The sequence below is a fragment of the Suricata suricatta genome, chromosome 9, assembly GCF_006229205.1.
Source record: "Suricata suricatta isolate VVHF042 chromosome 9, meerkat_22Aug2017_6uvM2_HiC, whole genome shotgun sequence".
Classification (NCBI taxonomy): Eukaryota; Metazoa; Chordata; class Mammalia; order Carnivora; family Herpestidae; genus Suricata; species Suricata suricatta.
The window spans coordinates 111109152-111122337 of record NC_043708.1 but is presented as its reverse complement, the minus strand read 5'-3'; the positions used below and the strand labels follow the sequence as shown (position 1 = coordinate 111122337).

Genomic DNA, 13186 nt, shown 5'->3' with positions numbered 1-13186 from the left:
TCCCCTGCTTGCTCAGGCACACAAGTGCCTCTCTCAAAAGAAATAAACTAAAGAAAAAAGATATTATAAAAGATCCTAATACAGAATCGTACACATTGCTTTGAGGCAGAAGTAAAAGGGCCGGGCTCCAGGCCGGTGCCTGCGGTGGTCTGCTTCGCCGCTAGAGATGCTCTCTCTCGCCAACAGTGGTGGCTGTCTAGAATGTTATTCTGCAGCAGCTCTGGTTTGAGGCTCTTGATGGCAATAATGGGGAGCCTCCTGATGGAGACTCGCCCTTTATTTCAAATTTTTTTGTGCATGTTGCTGAGAGACAGCAGGCACCCAGCATGGTTCTTAGACTCTGCAGCGAGAACTCCGTTTTTGTCATTGTTTCCTGTGTGGAGTTTTTTCCACACCAACAGCCAATTCTCCAATTGGGTGCCCAGCCAGCCAGCTCGATTCTGACACTGTCTACCTGGGATTAGCGTCAACTTAAAAGACTCAGTCCCGCAAGACTACCCCCACGTCAGATGCCAGTTGCAAATGGGCTGCCTGTGCTACCCACACTTCTGCTGGGTGGACTATAAACTCAGGGGTTCCTGCAATCGCCCCCACTCCCCAGGTTCCATCATTTGCTAGAATGACTCACAGAACTCAGGAAAACACTTTACTTACACTTACCAGCTTATTATAAAAGATACAAATAAACCGTCAAAAGGAAGACATCCTGGGGACAAGGTAGAGGGAGTGAGGCATGGTGTTTCCGTGCCCTTTGCAGCTATGGTATTCACCCACCCTGCAGCTTCATGTATTTACCAACTCAGAGTCTCTCTGAATCTCATTGTTAAAGAGTTTTTATAATCTAATAGTCAGCCCTCTCTCCCTCCTCCCAGGTCAGGGTGGGTGTGGAGCTGAAATCACGTATTTGGTGCTTCTGGTGATCAACCCCCATCCTGAAACTATCTTGCGGGCCACCCACCCTAAGTCACCTCATTAGCATAAATTCTAAAGTTTATTTATTTTTATTTTTATTTTTTTAAGGCTCTTTTTTTTTTAAATCTTTTTTAATGTTTTATTTATTTTTGATACAGACAGAGACAGAGCATGAGAGGCGGAGGGGCAGAGAGAGAAGGAGACACAGAACCGGAAACAGGCTCCAGGCTCTGAGCTGGCTGTCAGCACAGAGCCTGACGCCGGGCTCGAACCACAAACGTGAGATCTGACCTGAGCCGAAGTCGGAGGCTTAACCGACTGAGCCACCCAGGCGCCCCTAAAGTTTATTTATTTTGAGAGAGAGATCGAGAGTGGAATAGGGGCAGAGAGAGACAGAGAGAATCCCAAGCAGCCTGATGTGGGACTTGAACTCACCAACCATGAGATCTTAACCAGAGCTGAAATCAAGAATTGGATGCTCAACCAAAGGAGCTATTCAGGTGCCCCAATTACATATATAACATTTGTTATCATACCACAGTTCCCCTAAGGGAGTTGCCATTCATGTCTTCACTATGATTGGCTACATGCAAATTAGCTAGCCCCTCAAACATGGCTGCAAGTCTGATAAATATGCAAATTAGGCAACCCTCCTATGTTGATGCTAAGATGTGGTCATCATATCGCTGGGACTCACAATTCATGGAGTGATACTCTATATTTTGGGTATGTTCTACATAGTTTACATGCCCTCTTCAGATCTTCAGGACTGAAGACCAGGTAGATGAGTAATGAAGGCACTGAGACCAGAAGGACAAGCAAAGGCCCAAAGGTCCACAGTAAGGCAGTGGCAGAGATAGGTAGAACACCTAAGTCCTAGGGCTTCAGCCCGGAGTCCTGCCCTCTGCAACCAATGGCTTCTTCCTGTAGTATGACATTGCCTCTGCTGGCCATGTGGCCAGCTGGTGTCCTTGCCAGCCCCACTGTCTCAGGACTGAGGACTATTAGAGCTAGGAGGGACATTACTACCCCACTGTGAAGACAAGGAAACTGAAGCCCCAAGCTACAGAGCCAGTGGTGGTGGAGCCAGACACAGGACTCACAGCACCTGTGGCCTGGCCCCAGCTCTGGGTGTGACTGGTTCAAATCCCAGCTCCAATGCTTATTCTTTGTGCCTTGGGTAAGTTAACCTCTTTATGCCTTAAGTTTTGTTTTTATTTTTATTTTTATATTTCTCCCACCCTCCCTTCTTCCCCCTCCCTCCTTCTTTCCTTCCTTCCTTCTTTCTTCCTCTTTCTTTCCTTAGTGAGCTCTATACCCAATGTGAGTCCTAAATTCATGACCCCAAGATCAAGAATCACATGTTCTATCAACTGAGCCAGCTAGGTGCCCAATTTTTGTTTTTATTAAATGAGGCTAACAATAGCACCCACCTCAAAGGGATTAAATTAGGATCAATGAAGTAGTACTATTATTATGATAATCATGTTGGGAGTACAAACATTTTCTCTGCCTGCTTAGATCCAGCAGTTGAGGACCTATGAATTAAACTGACAGATTAAAAACTTAATAGGAGAAAAGATAAAGTTTGTTCGTGCCCTAATGCAGGAGCTCATGGGAAAAGTGCTCAAAGAAGCAGTTAGAATTTGGGGCTCATACACCCGATTTTGTTTTCTGGTCTTATTGAGATTTAATTGACATACAACATTGTGTTAAGTTTAAGTGGTACATCTTGATTTAATACAGTTATGTATTGCAAAATGATTACCACCATAGGTTAGCTAACACCTCCTTCGTGTCATAGAATTAGTATTGCTTTTTCATGGTGATAACAGTAAAGATGTACTCTCTTAGCAACTTTCAAGTATATAATACGGTATTATTGACTATAATAACCATGCTACACATTAGATCCCTAGAACGTATTCATGTTATAACGCAAAATTCATACTGTAGGACTAACAACTCTTCCTTGTCCCCATCCTCCTAGCCCCTGGCAACCAACACTGTATTCTCTGTTTCTATGAGTTCTGCACATATTGCTTATAAGTGATATGTTACAGTATTTGTCTTTCTCTGCCTGACACTCAGCATTATGTCCTCAAGGTCCATCCATGTTGCCAATGGCAGATTTTCTTCTTTCTCGTGGCTGAATAATATTCCATTGCATATATGTACCATGTCTCTATCCGTTCATCCATCGATGGAAACTTATGCTGTTTCCATGCCTTGGCTGTGCTAAATTATGTTGCAGTGAACACGGGAGTACAGTCATCTTTTTGAGACCCTGTTTTCATTTCCTTTACATATACGCCTAGAAGGGGGGCTGTTGAAATATAGGGCAGCTCTATTTTTAATTTCTCGAGGAAACTGCACACTGTTTTCTACGGTGGCTGCACCAGTTTGCATTCCTACCAATAGTGCACCGGGTTCCCTTTTCTCCATCCTTGCCGACACTTGTTATTTCTTGCCCTTTTTGATGACAACCATGCTAACAGGTGTGAGGTAATATCTCATTGTGGTTTTGATTTGCATTTCCCTCATGATGAGCGATGTTGAGCATCTTTTCATGTATCAGTTGGCCATCTGGATGTTTTCTTTGGAGAAATCTCTATTCAGTTCTTTTGCCCATTTTTAGTTGGATTGTTTGTGTGGTTTTTTTTGCTCTTGAGTTGCATGAGTTCTTATATTTTTCAGATACTTTCCCCTTGTCAGATGTTAGATACCACCTCAATAAGGGAAAGGGAGGGGAGAACCGACACTTTATGGGAAAACAAATGACTTTTAGGAAAGATAAGTGGGCTTCTAGAATAGATGGGAGATAAGATCGTTTGGTGATAATGTCTGTTTAGGTGACTTCTTATCCTGGTCTCAAGTGACAGGAGTAAATCTTCTCTGGTTGCAAAACTCCTGGGGAGGGAATTTATGACACTGGAATTCTTAACCAACTGAGCCACGCAGGGGCCCCTATGATGCTGCAATTCTTTCGGGAGGCTCTGATTTTACGCAGATAAAGAGAAGTTAAGAAAATGAAGCTTCTTCCAGCATATACTGATTCTCAAATATCTTCTGCTCAAAATAATGCTTATGACACACCGGCATATTTATGCACCCCCAGTCATGCAGGGGAGACAGTGGGGTAGGATGGGAGACGCAGGCCGAAGCTGGAGGGCACCTGATGGCTTTCTAGATGCCTTCTAGGCTGTCCTTCCTGGCTGAGGTTGGGACACTTGGGGCCTCTGCTCCTTATCAGAGCTCGCTCAAGGTTAAGCTGGAGCCATTCCATTCCAGACCTTTCTGACCCTGTGCAATGAGCTTCAGGCTACACTGCAGATTCTCATCCTAAGGTGAAGCCGGAATGGGGGATGGTGCTCACTGCGGGGTTGGGGATGTCAGTGAGGGCCATTTCTCCACCTGGGGAGGCTGAACACTTTCCCTGCCCTCCCCATGGGGTCAAGGTCCCCCAGGGTGGAGAAGTGGCTGGGTCCCCCTCTGTAGAGCTGCTCAAGAAATTTGACTCTATCAAGTATATTTGACTCTCATAGCAGACCATTCTTTTATACTTCCTTTCTCTACACGATAAGGAAAATAAAATGAATATATTTCATAATGAACTAGAGTTTGCATTTATCAGACAAAAATTATTACATCTCTTATTCTGTAACATCTAGTTTAAATTTTATTTTATTTTTTAACAGTTTTTTTTTATTTTTGAGACAGGCAAGACATGAGCAAGGGAGTGGACAGAGAGAGGGAGACACAGAATCTGAAGCAGGCTGCAGGCTCTGAGCTGCCAGCACAGAGCCCGATGTGGGGCTTGAACTCACGGACCGAGAGATCATGACCTGAGCCGAAGTTGGACACTCAACTGACTGAGCCCCCCAGGACCCCTATCTAGTTTAAATTTAAACAGAAATAAAGCCCCCAAGCTGTCACAGAGTGGCGGGATTGAAGGACTCAAGTTCTGTTTCTTTGTCTTTGCAATCACTGGGCTATCCTGGCATATTTGGAATCCACTGTTTACACACAGGACTATGTCCTGGCCGGCGGGGGCAGTGGGGGGAGGCAGTCGGCTGGAGACAGGAATGGCCCAGAATGGGCAGTGGGGACCATTAGGAACTACAGCTTGGTCTGTGTATGTGTAATAGGGAGTTCTCTGAGTGAACGTTTATGTAGAACACAATATTTCTCAATTAGCAGTAAAGTTGCTGATTGGAAGCTTATTTTATTTATTATAAAAATTCAATAGTAATTGTAGCAATTGTTTAGAACTTTAATCAATGAAAGACTTTCAGAGAGGAGTCTTTTATCACTGACCTGGTTTAAAAATACGGGCACATGATGAAAATAAAAGGCATATAGACTTTATTATTGTTTTTTTTAATGTTTTATTTATTTTTAAGAGAGAGAGATAGCGTGAGCAGGGGAGGGTCAGAGAGGGAGGGAGACACAGAATTGGAACACAGGCTCTGTGCTGACAGCTCAGAGCCTGACACGGGGCTCGAATCCACGAACTGCAAGATCATGACCTGAGCCGAAGCTGAACGCTCAACTGACTGAGCCACCCAGGCGCCCCATTATTGTTTTTAAACTCTCTGCATATGATGCCCCTCTTATTGCCTGCACTTGGGGTGCACAGGTCCCCCCATCCTGATCTTTGTATACCTATAGCATGAGCTGTCCCCACCTCTTGCCCACCCCTACCCCCCATCCCATCACCTTTCACCTTGGAGCCAGAGGCTGGCTGGCCACATTGTTGGGATGCGAGACCCTAGGGCTGAAACTTCCTCTGCTTTCTCTGGCCACCAACACCTCCCCATCCCAGAGGCCACCCCCCTCCAAGGCCTGGCCAGACAGCCTCAGTTCACTGGAGACAAGCTCTGAGAGATGGCTCATGTAGGGAAACTGAGGCTGTCAGAGGAAAGAAAACTCAAACAGCGAAGGGGCTGAGGGGGAGCATGTGGCTCAGCTCTGAGCCTCCTTAGTAGCTGCTAACTCCCAGCATGGCTTCCCTGGGACAGGAAGAAGAGGAAGGGATGTTTTTGCGACAGGCTGGGGCACAGCAGGGTGATTTGCATCTCATTTGAATGGGCTCCCCTGCCCCATACCCAGAGCACACCCACCTGCAGGACCCTAAGCTGCAGGAGGGTCCCTGGGGCCCCCACAAGCTCCCCTGTGCAGTGTCACAGAACCCCTTTCCCTATCAGCGCCTGTCCCTGAAGGAGCCTTGCCCTTCCAGAATCTGGCTGTGAAGTTCTCCCTGGAAGAGAGAGGGGCAAGGAGCACAGGAGGGGCAAGGTCTGTTGGTTAGACCCCTCTGGGTATGGGCGTTGACAAGGGAGGCCCCTCACTCAGCTGGGTCCAGGAGGCACTAGAGGGAGGTGAGGAGGCTGAGGGCACCGTGGTGCTCTGGTCTATGCCGGGGCAAGGGGGTTTCCTTAGCAGTCCTGCCTTCACCTGGCTGTGAGAATGTGTGGAGTCGCAACGGGAGCCGGGCTACTAACAGGACTGCGGAGGAAGCAAAGGCCAACTCTGATGCTCAGAGGGGAGGCATGTCCTGAGAGCAGGATTATTAGGCAATAATCCCACCCCTCCAGCCCCCAGCTCTCTCTCAGACAGGTCGGCTGGGATTTGGGGAGGAGATACCCTTCCTGGCCATCTTCCCAAAGGAGCGAGATTGAGAAAGTGAAGGGGCTCCGTTTCAGAAAGGCTCCATGTCTGTTGTTTCTCTCCCAAGTTTACTCATGTTCTATATTTTGCATCTGAGTAAACCAAAGAAGCTATGTTCCCACTCCACCGGGAGACAAGAAAGTTAATCATTCTCTAAGTTTCTTCTTCAACTCTCAAACACCTGATACTATGTGTGAAGAACTGGATCCCAAACATGTTCCAGGACGGTGGCTTTGAGCAAACCTGCGTCGACACTGACATCAATCCTCCCCTACCTTTGGTGATTTATGGAAAAATATCTATTGTTCCCTTGACACTTGCCTTTGACCGGACCCTACCCTGGATTCCTGAAGGAATGTGTACCCTGGGCCCCTTTCCAATATAAATCCCGTCACCACAAGCGGCGGAGAGATTCACTTCTTTCCTGAGTCTGCCGGATACTCCATCTGCTGTGTGCCATCAGGTACGCTAGTCAGTAAGCTCTGCTCTCACTTCCGCCTGGTTCTCGTTTGACTTCTATCATGTGTAAAGCCAATGACTTTCTTGGCTCGTCCTGCAGGGCCCCCTCTGGGTCCTTGGATCTAGCCTGCCTCTGTCAGCAGGGTCCTGTCCCATCAGACCCCCTCTGAGGGCCCTCTGGAAGCCCTCACTGCCCCGCCTATGGGCTACTCTGTATGTATTCCTCAGGGACAGAAAACTCATTAGTTCCCCAAAAGCCAGATTGGCCTCCACTTCTGCTGAGAGAAAGTCTTCCTCCTTTTTGAGCTGGGACCCCTCTCCCTGTGACTTACCTCATTGGCCATGGACCCCAGACATAGGGGCAGAAAACTCCTTTTTCCCTTCTAGGTTCATAGGTTGGTCTAATAATTAAATTGACATCAGGTAGATTAATAAGAGGGGTGTATGGGTGGCTCAGTTGGTTAAGCATCCAACTCTTGATTTTGGCTCAGGTCATGATCTCAATATTCTTGGGTTCAAGCCCTGAATCAGGCTCTGCACTGAGTCTGCTTGGAATTCTCTCTCCTCACCCCTCTCTCTGCCTCTCCCCTGCTCTCTCTCTTTCTCTCAAAATAAATTAACATGAAAAAAAAGATTAACAAGAGAAAAACACATTTCATGTGTACAAGAATCCCATAAAAATGTAAGACTCTCAATGGTAGCCGGGGAATTGAGGCTTATATGCCATCCTGAGCTAAGAAGATGGGGGTAGGGGTTTAGGGCTTCAAAGTGGAGGAAGAAAATTCACAGGAAGGTGGGAAGAGCAGATGTTTGATAAACAAATGTTTGCCATGCCATGCAGATAATTCTTTCTGATGTAAAAAGTTATCTCTGGCAATAGCTCTCTTCTACAAGCCCCCTATCTAAATCCTTTTAGGCAGTTAAGGAGGAGGTAAAAAGCCCTTCCTGAGTGTGCTGGGCCCAAAATGTCTTCAGCTTCAAATAACCCACACACCGAAGTGGCACATTCTAAGGTGGCATATTCTGTGCCCCTCTACTGTCAAAGCTGTGGGGCCAGTGTCTGGGGTCTGACCCACCAGTTCTGGTTTATGAGCCCGTCCCTCCAGCTCTTCAGGGCCACCACCTCTCAGGCTATTTCCAAAGTCTGTTGTGTTTTTAGCACTTTGTATTCTCTGGGGCACATCTGAACTCCCCATCATTGGAGGGATGCAAGCCTGCCAATCAGAGGTCTCCGAAGTGTGTGTGTGTGTGTGGGGAGGCTTGCATCCAGATTGTCCTGGGCAGTCTCCTCAAGGGAGCTGGGAGGAGAAATATGGGAGGCAGGGTGTGTGGGATCAATTCGCACTCTGGTCAGTGAGGCTCAGAATCCTCAGCCATTTTTCCCTTAATTTACCTTTCCCAAAGTGAGAAAACACCTCTTGAAAAGTACACCCTGCAGGCCAGCTGCCAGGGTGCTGTTTGTCTAGTGAGCTCAAGCCTCCCAGACACACAGAGAATGCAGAAGCCCACCCTGGACTAACCCAGGAGCATCTCCATGCCTGTGCGCGCGCGTGCACACACACACGCACACACATACAGAGGCTCTGGCTCAGCACCTCTCCAGGAGAGAAGGAGCCCACCCTGTTCTGGGTTTACCCGCCCACCCGTCTCGACCACACAAACCTACAGACCACTGCTGTGTAGTCACTAGAAGAAGCCAGTGGACAAGGGCGCGCACTCCTGCAACGAGACTCACGAGAACACTTCTCGTGGGGTATCCGGGTGGCTCAGATGGTTGGACATCTGACTCTTGATTTTGGCTCAGGTCATGATCCCAGAGTGGTGGGATCAAGCCCTGTGTCGGGCTCCATGGTGAGAGTGGAGCTTATTTAATATTCTCTCTCACTCACCTGAACTCTCTCTCTAAAAGAAAAAGAAAGAAAGAAAGAAAGAAAATATTTCCCAAGAGCATATAGTAACCCAGGCTCAGACTGGGATTTAGGCTCTAGATGCACTTTGGGTTTTTTTGTTTGTTTTTAGCTATTTTATTTTATTTTTTAATGTTTTTTTTTTTTTTTGAGAGAGAGAGAGAGAGAGAAACACAAGCAGGGAAGGGGCAGAGAGAGGAAGACAGAGGATCCAAAGCAGGCCTTGTGCTGACAGCAGAGAGCCTGATGTGAAGCTCAAACTCATGAACCATGAGATCATAACCTGAGCTGAAGTCTGATGCTCAACTGACTGAACCACCCAGGTGTCCCTAGTTTTTACTTGAGAGAGAGAGAGAGAGAGAGAGCGAGTAGGGAGAGGGGCAGAGGCAGAGAACAGACAGGGCCACGGGGTGGAAGGAGGGTCACCCCAGTTCAGGTACTGAGGTCTAGGCATACAGATGGGGGACACCCCCTCCCTGTGCCTGCAGGCACACAGGCAGGGTCCTTTACTGCCTTGTTTCTCCTGGTCCCACAACAGCTCCTCCCACAGCTAATTCCTGCCAGGGATCTGGGATTTAAACCACCCTTGCTTCAGCCTGGCCTCCCTGGAGTCTTTCACACCCATCTGGGGGTCAAATTCAACTCAGAGGTCTGGGTTTCACATCAGCACTTGGTCCCAATCACAGCCTGGCCAGCCTGGTTCCTTCTGTAGGCCGGTAACTCTGACATTCCTTCTACATGGTTTTCAGTTCCCGGGGTGAGCGGGCTCCCCTCCTGTCCTTGTTCCTCATATCCAGTCCCACCCACTTCAAACCTTCTCCATACATCTTCCAGCTGCCCCTCTAAGAGGCCTCAGGGGCCAGGGAAGGGGGTGCCCAGGCCAGCTCAAGGACAGAGTCTGGACCTAACAACGGTTTTTAGGGCATATTTGATGACATTTGATTTCAGACCCCAGAGACCAGACCACCCCGAGGTAGGGGCTCAGGTAAGGCAAGCGAGGAAGCTAGGGTGCAAAATTTAAGGAAGCGCTCACCCTCACAGGTCTTGCAAGTGTATATTGGCACTTAAGGACTGAGTGCCTCCTTACATTTTTTTTTTCACAGTAGGCACCTTGCTGGCTTTACTCTGGTCCCAGCCTGGACCCTGGGGAGGATTGAGGAACCTTGTCCTCCCAAGGCCAATAGGCACAGGGTAGAGCTCCTTGGAGCCAGAACCCAGGACTTCCTGGCTTCAAAAAGAAAGAGAATCAGAGCATCTGAGAGGTTCGGTTGGTTAAGCGTCTGACTTTGGCTCAGGTCATGATCTCGTGAATCATGGGTTCCAGCCCCATGTCAGGCTTGGAGCCTGCTTTGGATTTTCTCTCTGCCCCTCCCCCGCTTGTGCTCTCCGGCTCTCTCAAAAGTAAATAAGTAAACATTAAAAAACATTTTTTTTTAAGAGAGAGAAGCCACCAGGCAAACAGAGGCAAACTGCTATGCAAAGCAGTCTCTTGGAGGTTGACATGCGGTTGGGGACTCGGAAGCCAGGGACAGTGCACCAGTAGGCAGACTGCAGGAAGGGGAGATGGGTGGGTGCTACCCTCCCAGCACAAAAGGAAGACAGAGGCTCTGATGTGAGGGGAGGCTACGGAGACAGGTATGTGTGGGGAGGAAGAGAGAGAGGCAAGCAGGCAAAAGGCTACAGAAACTTCCCAGCAGGCTGATTCTGCATATTGGATTGGCCACTCCAAATTCCCTGTCCTGCCCTCCTTCCTCCTCTTCCAGGAAACCCACAGAAGCTCTCTTCCTGCTCTGGGCCCACGCCATCAGAGACTGAGCCTGCAGGGTACTGGGCGACAGGATTGGGAGCAGACCGAAAGGAGTAAGCTAGGTTGTCCTCTTCCTTTCCCTGACCAGAAGTGCCAGCGAGGGTCTGCCCCACGTCCCCCTCAGCCTCACTTCCATGGGAAGCCTTTCTTGACTTACCCTCTCCTTGCCACCTCAACACTCACTGTATGTGCAGGGCAGAGGAGCCTGGCTGGATGTGGCCTGGGAGCTCTAGGGAGGTTTTGCTGAGCTCTCTTGTTTCCTGCCTCCCCTCTCACACCAGGTCATGCCGCTCAGATGGTCATGCCTCTCATCCCTTGGTATTCCTCTCAGATCACCCCTGGGAGAGCAGGCCTTTATCTCCCTCCTGTCAGTGGATTCTCCCTTAGGCTGAACCCCTCCTTTTGCCTGTGGAAACCCACAGAATGCCTTATGGAGATACTTCCCTCCTACATGCATCCCCGTCAACCACAAAGGCTACAGAAACTTCCCAGCAGGCTGATTCTGCATATTGGATTGGCCACTCCAAATTCCCTGTCCTGCCCTCCTTCCTCCTCTTCCAGGAAACCCACAGAAGCTCTCTTCTAAAAGGACCTCCTGCTCTGGGCCCACGCCATCAGAGAGCCTCCCTTGCCCTCCTCAGGATGCAGCTGAGGAAAGAAGAGGACAGGATTTTAGAAAAGTGGCCAGGAAGCTATGAGGCCACCAGTCACCCGTGGTCAGGGGCCCAGGGAGACCGCCCCAGCCTTGGTGTGTGTAGACTGGTGCGGAAGGAACTGTACCACGGACCCCTCAGGGGCCTCGGGGACGTATATATCTGAAATACTGAAGCTGAATTCATTACTCGCAAAACAAACAAACAAGCAAACAAACAACAAGCAAACATTCTACTTCCCAAGAAAGCACAGAATCCTCACAACCCAAGAGTTGGCCTCCATGTAGAGTACGGAAAGCCTGCTATTCAGCAATTGGCTGACTTTCAGAAGGGGTGGTGCTTGGAAGTAAGACTCTTCCTCATTGGCTGGCTCTCAGAAGCATGGACATCAGATTGAGCCTGCCACTGATTGGCATGTGGGTAAAGCAGTCTGTGATTAGCTGGGCTAGATCTGTAGTGACTTGTTCGCAGGTTGGACCTTGGGCCTGGAAGTCTTTTTTTTTTTTGAATTTAGAAAATAAAAAAACTTTCATTTTCACATCCCCACCCACACTTCCCCTGACTTCTCCCTGAGGACTAGCCACGCACTGATCATTGGCACTCAAACTGTCCAGAAATTAAGAGTCTGCCCAGCCTGGTCATTCATTCTTCCAGTAACTCTCAGGTGCCCACAATGGAGACCAGAGCTCTAGAAGGTAGACCAGGGGCCCTTCCCTTCTGGAGCTGCATATACTCTTCTCAGGGTAACTGAACCCAGACGATGTTTGGGTATTTGTTTGTGGCCATGGCCCATTTTACCTTCCAGGTGCCCAAGATGGGCAAAGGAGACATGGTAGCTGCGAATGTTCACTAGTGACTAGTCAGATGGGTCCCAGAGTCTGCTGGGTGAGAGCACAGCTGAGGGAGAGAAAAGGACTCTGAGGGCCTACTGGGGATGTTCAGAACACAGCGCAGTGTTGCCTGTTGCAGGCTTAGATAACCACTGGCCCTGACCTAGCTTTTGGACTTGGGCCTGGGTGCCAGAGCAAGGAGAGGGCTGCCATTAAAGATAACAAAAGCCCAGAAGGTGCTTCTGTGGAGCCTCTGTCCAGTGTAAGCAGCCAGATGGGCACCAATGACTTGTTCCTCCCCAGCCCACCTTACCCCAATATTTATAGACTCTGGCTTCTTCCAAAGGGGATTGGAACTTGTCAGGCTTCCTCACTAGCACATCTACTGCATAAGTGGACAAATGGATGTATGAATGAATGAATCAATGAAGGACTGTAAGGGGATTGTGTGGTGAATTTGGCAGACCTGGTGTAAGCCATACTTTTCCTTTCCTTGCTGTTATAAAATCCAGCCTCAACACTGGCCACCTCCCTGGCCACGTTCAAGAGTGTGGACTGCCCAGAGCTCATCAGTTCCTGATGTCTGGGACACAGTTTGAATCCCTCATGACCCAGGAGGGCTCCTAATCCTCCTTCGGTGGGGTTTTGGTCCTCACCCTAACTCTACCCCACCCAATCCTGGATAGTTGAGGATATTCTGATGTTCTGAATTAGTTGGCCTTAATTGCTTTAGAAAATGGTAGAGTACCTTTGGGAAAAACAAAGTACATTAATTTGGGTTCTAGGTCAGAAAAACAAATTCATATTTAGCTTGGGTCTGGGTTGGTTTTGGTCTTTGGCCACTGCTCAGAAGAACAAGAGGGAAGGGAGAATCGTATTGGCCCTGAAGCAACAGAACTGAGTTGAAGCCCAGCTTTAACCAGAATCATGTAGAGAACTGGACCAGGC

At 48.5% G+C, this 13186-nt stretch overlaps 1 protein-coding gene across 1 annotated transcript in view; it reads right to left on the bottom strand.

The window, feature by feature from the left end:
- Nucleotides 1-13186, bottom strand: part of SCAMP5 (secretory carrier membrane protein 5) — a 143156-nt gene that overhangs the window by 4275 nt on the left and 125695 nt on the right. The gene's annotated exons all lie outside the window — the stretch shown is intronic.